The following is a 7,149-nucleotide window of genomic DNA, read 5'->3' on the forward strand; positions in this document are numbered from 1 at the left end:
TCAAGCTGATAAAGGGAATTTACGAAAAACCTTCACTTAATGGCGAAACATTAAATTATTGTTCTCTCAGATCAGGAACAGGTAAGGTTATCTGTTCATTTCACTTCCTTTCAACTGTGTACTGGAGGTTCTAGCCAATGTTATTAAACAAAAAAAGAAATAAAAGGCATCCAGATTGGTAGAAAAGAACTGTCTTTATTTGTATATAACATGATCATATGTGTAGAAAGTCTGATGGAATATACCAAAATACTACAACTACTAAGTGAGGTTGCAGAAAATAAGAAAAATAAACAAAAATCAAATGTGTTTTTATATACTAACAAGGAAAAATCAGAAACAAATTTTAAAACAGCGCCATTTAAAACAGTATCAAAACCATGAAATACTTAATACAAGACCTATACACTAAAAACTACCAAATATTGCTTAGAGAAATTAAAGAAAACCTAAACAGAGAGGTATATCATGTTCAGGGATTATGAAACTCAATACTGTTAAGAGGCTACTTCTATCAAAATAGATCTATAGATTAAAACACCCCCAATCAATCCCTGTTTACATTTTAAAAAAGGTTAGCAAACTCATTTAAAAATTTATATAGGGTAGTCAAATCAACATTCTTGAAAATGAAGGACAAAGCTGGAGGAATCACACTTCCTGAGTTCAAAACTTAAGGTAAAGCTACAGTACTCAAGACCACGTAGTACCAGCCTAACAACTGGCATGCAGTTCACTGAAATAGAGGATCCAAACACAGACCCACATATATAGACAACTAATTTTCCACAAAGGTTCAAAGGCAATTCAGTGGAAAAAGTCTTTTCAAAAACCTTATTATTGAAAATTCATGGGCAAAAAGTGAACTTTCACCCATATCTTGCATCACATACAAAATTAACTCAAAATAAAACATAGACAATAAATATAATGCATAAAACTTCTAGGGAAAAAGAACCCTCTGAGATCTTGAGTTAGGTAAATATTTCTGAAGAACATGAGCAAAAATGCATTCTACCAATAAACAATAAGTTCGATTACATCAAAATTAAAAACTTCTGCCCATGAAAAGACACTGTCAAGAAAACAAAAAGACAAGCCACAGGCTGGGAGAAAATACTTGCAAATGGTAATCTGATAAAGGACTTACAGCCAGAATACATAAAGAATTCTCACAACTTAATAAGGAAACAACTCAATAAGAAATGGGCAAAATATATGAATAGATATTTCGCCAAAGAAGGTAAATATATATATATATGTGTGTTTTTATATACTAACAAGGAAAAATCAGAAACAAATTTTAAAACAGTGCCATTTAAAACAGTATCATATATATATACACATACACTCATACTCTAAATAAATCCATGAAAAATGCTCTCTATTGTTAATCATTAGGGAACTCCACCTTAAAACTCAGAACAAACTGCTACTATACTGATTTGCATGGCTAAAATAAAAGACTGACCTTATCAGGTGTTGGCAAGGATGCAGAGGAACTGGAACTCTCACAAATTGCTAGCAAGAATGTAAAATGGTACAACCTTCTGAAAAACTGACAGTTTCTTAAAAAGTTAAACATACACCTACCAATGATTAAGCCATCCTGCTCCTGAAGCAAATGAAACTACATGACCATACAAAGACTTACACACGTCTTCATAGCAGCTTTCTTTATAATAGCCGAAAGCTGAAACCACACTGTCCATCAATAGGTGAAAGTTGACGGACAACAATCTGTGGTATATCCATACAATATACTACTACTTGGGAATAAAAAGAAACAAATTATTGAAACATGCTACAGTATTGATAATCTCAAAATAACTATCCTGAGTGAAAAATAAAAGCCAGAACAAAAAAGGAGGGGGCAAGGAGGGGTACCTACTCTATGATTCTATGTATATAAAATTCAAGAAAATGCAAACATTTCTACAGTGACAGAAAGTAGGTAACTGTGTGCTGATTCAGGGTGTGAGAAAGGGTGGCAGGAAGGGACAAAGAGGGTAATGAGGAAACTTTAATGGTGTCATGGGTGTATATATACGTCACAACTTGGCAAACTGTAGAGTTTAAATATGTGCAATTTACTGTATGTCAATTATATCTTGATATAATATAAAACAAACAAAGATTGCCTTTGGGCCATGGGATCTAATGTTAGGAGAAAGAGTAGGCTTATATTTATTTATAAGCCCTTACTAGTACTTTTTTAACCATGCAGAATTATTATCAAAGCAGAAATAAAAAAGAAATAATAAGAGCAAAACATACCAGAGAATAACAAAAGAGACAAGTAAATCTTTCCTTTAAGGTCTTTAGTTAAAAATCAGGTACCCACAAAGGCACAAATTCTTTTCAGGCATCCTGTTTTTTATCTCATTACTGAATTCCTAACAAGGATACAATTTAGAATGCCATAGTAAATGAAAATATTCACTCTAAGTACTTGAATAAACTATCACTGATGTACCACCAAAAGAACATGAATTGCTGCTAAGCAACATTTTTAACAATAGTCATGGATTTGTGCTGACCTAGCTACAAACCGTCTCCAGCAAACTTGTTTATTTTTCCAGTGGATTGCTGCAGATGGGTTGTAGAAATCATTAAGTAGCTGGTAACCCCTAGTGGTTAAAACAGTTAATTATGTACTTCCTTACCTGGGAGCAATTTGGGCAATAGGATAAATTTGAGTTCAGTTGATGAAATGAAATTGTTATCAGTAAAATAATCAGTTTCATAAGAATGTAAAGAGTGAGCTGCCTTCCAGTTGCACAGGGAGAAAAAAAAGTCTTGCAAGTTAGGAGGGTAATTCTGTCAGGACAGAAGGAAAGGGAAATAACCCCTGAGGGTAGAAATTCAGTGAGAAGAAAGGAGAAATGCTGAGGTTTCCAAGTAATTTTCATTTGCATTAAAATTGTTCTTTGGAGAATATAGCTCAGGTGTAATTCAGCTTAGGGAGTGAGAACCTCTTGAACACAAAACTACCTTTAACTATGGATGCAACATATACAAGAGGTCTGATAACTGGTCCCCATATCTTCATGCACTGTGTGCTCAGATTTTTAAAAGATTTTAAACAGTGTATACATTTCAAATAATGCTCAAATCCTTTGTCACTGGCTAGGGGTTTGATTTCTTCTTGATCTGATGTTAAGTATCCTCAAGTTTTTGGTCTGTTTAATTCACTTATTAGGTATAACACCCACCCATGTGGTTTAAAAAAAAAAAGTGTTAAATTATGTTGCAAGATCAGCTGCTTCCAACCATCACCTGACTAAGTTATCTCTAAAGTGTATTGCATTCTACCAGGATACGGACCCCATCTACCACTTTCAACTCTCTGTTCTCCCTTACCTGACAAGTTTAGTCAGGCTTCTCACATGTGGAGACTAGCCCTGCCCATTGCAACAAGAAAGTCATTTGGAATTAAACAATAAACCACTTTCAACACACACAAAAGGCTCACGTCTCCTTTCATCATCTTCATCCAGAAGAAAGTTGGGTAAGAAGAGATGCAAGAAAGAACAGGTGTGAAATACTGGGGAAATCAGTTTGTCCTGAATGTCAAGGCACTGAATGATTTGAAGTAGGTCTAAACAAGCAGTGTTTAAACAAACAAACAAAAAGGCAGAGTATTAAAGTTAAAAAAAAAAAAAACCCAGCAAAAAAAACGCACAAATGTAAGAAACTACATTATGTATCTTTGCATCTTTAGCATCTTTGCTGGATACAAATATTACCAGATAATTTACTGAAATCTCAGGGATAAGGCAGACTTTCTACCCCTAGGATTGTTTTAAAATAAGACACAAGGTGCTCTGTCTTGACTTGGGGTAGACGCTGACCTGCTTGCTGTTGGAGCTGGCAGTACCCTCAAGAACATAGGCCAACACCCTCACTACTGATGAGGAAATGGAAGGTTAAGGGCCTTGACCAAAATGACACAGCTAGTTAGGGACAGAGTCAGCACCTGAAGCTCCACATTGACTCTCTCCCTAGCCTGTCTCTTAGTCTCTCTTTACCATCCTTTTTTGAGTTTCCTGTTGGGCTCCCAATTCTATAGTTCTTACAGGTCACTGTAAAGCAGGTCATTTTTACACAGTGGTTTTCAACCCACCTGCACAATATAATTCGCCAGGAGCTTTACAAGTCCCGATGCCACGACCTCATCACCATGCCCCCAAGGATTGTGATGCAATCCAGCTGGGGTTGGGGGCTCAGCCCAAGCAGTTTCAAGAGCCCCCATAAGCAATGCTAATGTACAGCCACCTCTAAGAAGTCCTGCCGCTGGAGCAAAGCATACTGGGAATAAAACTGACTGATAATTAAGTAAAGCTTTTGCAAGGGTTTTTCAGACTCCATATTAAGCAGGTGTTCCCTGTTGAAAAGATCTATCACCTATTAAGGTAGTCCCTGCCTGTCAGGTTCCAGCGGGCTCTGGGCCCTTTTCAGCCTTCATTCTTGGTCCTCACTCAGCCTCTGAAAGCACACCACTGCAATCAAAATGACCATTAAAATAGAGATCTGAAAACAAGTTTCAAAACTTTAAGTGAGGGAAGGAAATCCCCCGATTTGGACAAGTCTCCATGAGCAAAACAGAGGAAAGGGAGGCTATCTGGCGATAATTCTGGCCAAGAGTATTTGGGCATCTTCCCAGAATTACCCAAGTAATCCTGTGAAAAGCAAATCTATGTAGGCTACATTATGTACAAACTGCCTAAGTCGTGAGCTTTAATCAAATGTTAACTGACGCTGGAAAACGTGAAAACCGAAGACACCACATGTATCACGAGTTTGACCCCCTACCCAACCCTGTTCCCTAAGCAGGGTTTCCCTCCAGGGTCTTTGAGTAATAAACCCTAGCCTCTAGCCCCTAGCCAAGCAGCCTGTGAATTAGACATCCTTCCAGGGCCCTTCTGCTCTACCTCGGGGCCTGAGCCACCCACTCAGAAGAGCTCCCCAATTCCTACACTCTATCTGGTTCAGGAGAAAATTCTGGGAGCATTCGGAGGGGGCGTGGTGAAGAGGAGTCCTCGTGCACCCGCGGGGGAGCCACTTCTCCTCTACAGAGCATCCTGGAGCCCACCTGGTCTGGCGTCTGCACACCTTACAGCGCCTCGCCCCCGACTCTAGGACGCGGGTGGCCCTAGAGTGACACTATCAGAAGTTCCCTGGCAAGGCCCAAGCCTTCCCGGAGCCGCCCAAGCCAACGCCAGGAAGGACAGAGGAGGCTCCTCGAAGGACCGCCCGGAAGGGATGCAGGGTCGCCGGCTCCCTGGGAGAAGGCCGCACCCCGGCTCAGGCGCCACCTCCTCTCCCCGACTCTGCCCAGCTGGAGGCAGGACCCGGCGTGGGCGGGAAGCCGGGATGCGGCCTCAGGAGGCTGGGCAGAGAGGCTCAGGGTAGGGTCTGATCCCGCCAGCTAGGGTCTTGCCGCGAGGGGCTGTCTTAGCCCCAACCCCGCGCCACCTGTCCCAGCTCTTGTGGCGGGTGGCGGTGCAACCCCAAGACAGACCCTGACCGGAGAGAGCGCGCCCCAAGCTATAGCACTTCCCGCTATAGCACAACTTAAGAAGAAAGTCCCAGGAGGGGGAAGGACCCGATACACTCAGAACTGCCCTACCTGTCCGGCGACACACAGCAGGCACCAGGTGCCGCCGAGGATGCGGGCCAGCAGCCCCGAGCGCCAGGACGCAGTCAGCCGGGCCATGGGCCCCCGGCGGGGAAGGAGGGGAGTCCCGGACGAGACCCCTCCCTGCGAGCGGTAGCCGCCTCCCGCGCGGGCTGCGGGGCTCGGCGGCGGACGGACTCGGGATGTGCGCCTGCGGGGCAGGGCTGCGCTGGAGCCGCCGCGCGTTCTCAGAGCCGCCCTGCGGCCGCGGAGCCGGGCGGCTTTGAATGGGAGCGCGTGCGCTGGGGTGGGGGCGTTATTTGTGAATGTGCTGCTTGTCTTGGCTCGGGATGGTTCGCGCTCCCCCACCCCCAGCACCCCCTCCAGCTCCTGCTCCTCCCCTCCTGTGTCAGCCCAGTGAAGGCGGGGAGCGCAGACACCCAGCCGCCGGGGCAGCGACGGCGGTGAGCGTTTTAGGAAACGAGAGCGGGACTAGGAGCTGGCTTTCTATTTAACTTATTCTTTTTAAAGGGAGCATTTTGCGTTGCACACCTTGCTTGCGTTTGGAATGCCACCCTGCCTGCCCTGGGAGAGCGCGGGTTGAGAAGGGAAGGCTCACCCCAGATGCTGGCGCCTTCCCCGGAACGAGTCCCCAGGGCCATTCCCTGCGCGCTTTACCTGGAGCCGGGCGCGCTGCAGCCACCTTGGGAACCACGGAAGACCCTCCAGGGAGTAGAGAAGAGTTTGTGCGTATGCAGAGGACCGATGATTAAGGAACTCACGATTCCACACAATGGTTTGGTGTGTTTGTCCGTAGGGAAACAAACTCTGGGCGTGCGCAGAGAGATTCTTCCGTGGAGTTAATTTGTTTTGCCACCTGGGTCTGGGGAGTCATCACAGCTAAGTAGGGACACGTGTAAGGGGTCCACAACAGGGGCTGAGTGAGAATGACTTTGCTTGTTATATTCTTGTGCCAATGGATTTCTGGGGGCAAGCCAGTGCGCCCCCTTCTTCAGTGTGGGCAGGGTTCTTAATTAGACTTGAGACTTCCAGGCTTTCTTGTAACAGATGACATACCTCGTGCCCTTTTGAAGCTCTTTTCCACTTGCTCATCTCTTCCTGAAAACCTGGAGCTCCAGGGCCAGTCTCCCAAAGCATCGTTGTAAGAAAGCAAATTCCCCACCCTTCTCCAACCATCTTCCAGGCCACTCCACCCCTCTCGAACATTGGCAGTGAAGTTAGGAGAGGCGGAGAGCTGGCCCCACTTCAGTAAACTCCGTATGATAAGAGGATTCAGCCCAGTGCTGGTGAAATAACTTTTGTAAAGTTCCCACGTGCACCCATTGGGATGAGCCCAGCATAAAATGAGGATGCGGCCATACTCCCTAGCAACTATTCATTCAATCCACATATTCCAAAAGCCAAGCTCTGTGCTTAAACATTGTAGCCGGTCAGTGACCTAGACAGACTGGGATCTGGCCCATTTTAATTGCGTAAACAGACCAGACACAAACCACTGACAAGGAGAG

The 7,149-nt window shown here is 44.2% G+C and overlaps 1 protein-coding gene across 1 annotated transcript in view; it reads right to left on the bottom strand.

Moving 5' to 3' along the window:
• The window catches only part of ADAMTSL1 (ADAMTS like 1), an 827,290-nt gene extending 820,961 nt beyond the window's left edge, over window positions 1–6,329 (bottom strand). The window contains exon 1 of the mRNA XM_072959360.1: window positions 6,299–6,329. The gene's annotated coding sequence lies outside the window, so the exon portion shown is untranslated. The remainder of the gene's footprint in view (window positions 1–6,298) is intronic.
• Window positions 6,330–7,149: the final 820 nt, after the last annotated feature.

Source organism: Vicugna pacos, chromosome 4 (genome assembly GCF_048564905.1).
Source record: "Vicugna pacos chromosome 4, VicPac4, whole genome shotgun sequence".
Classification (NCBI taxonomy): domain Eukaryota; kingdom Metazoa; phylum Chordata; class Mammalia; order Artiodactyla; family Camelidae; genus Vicugna; species Vicugna pacos.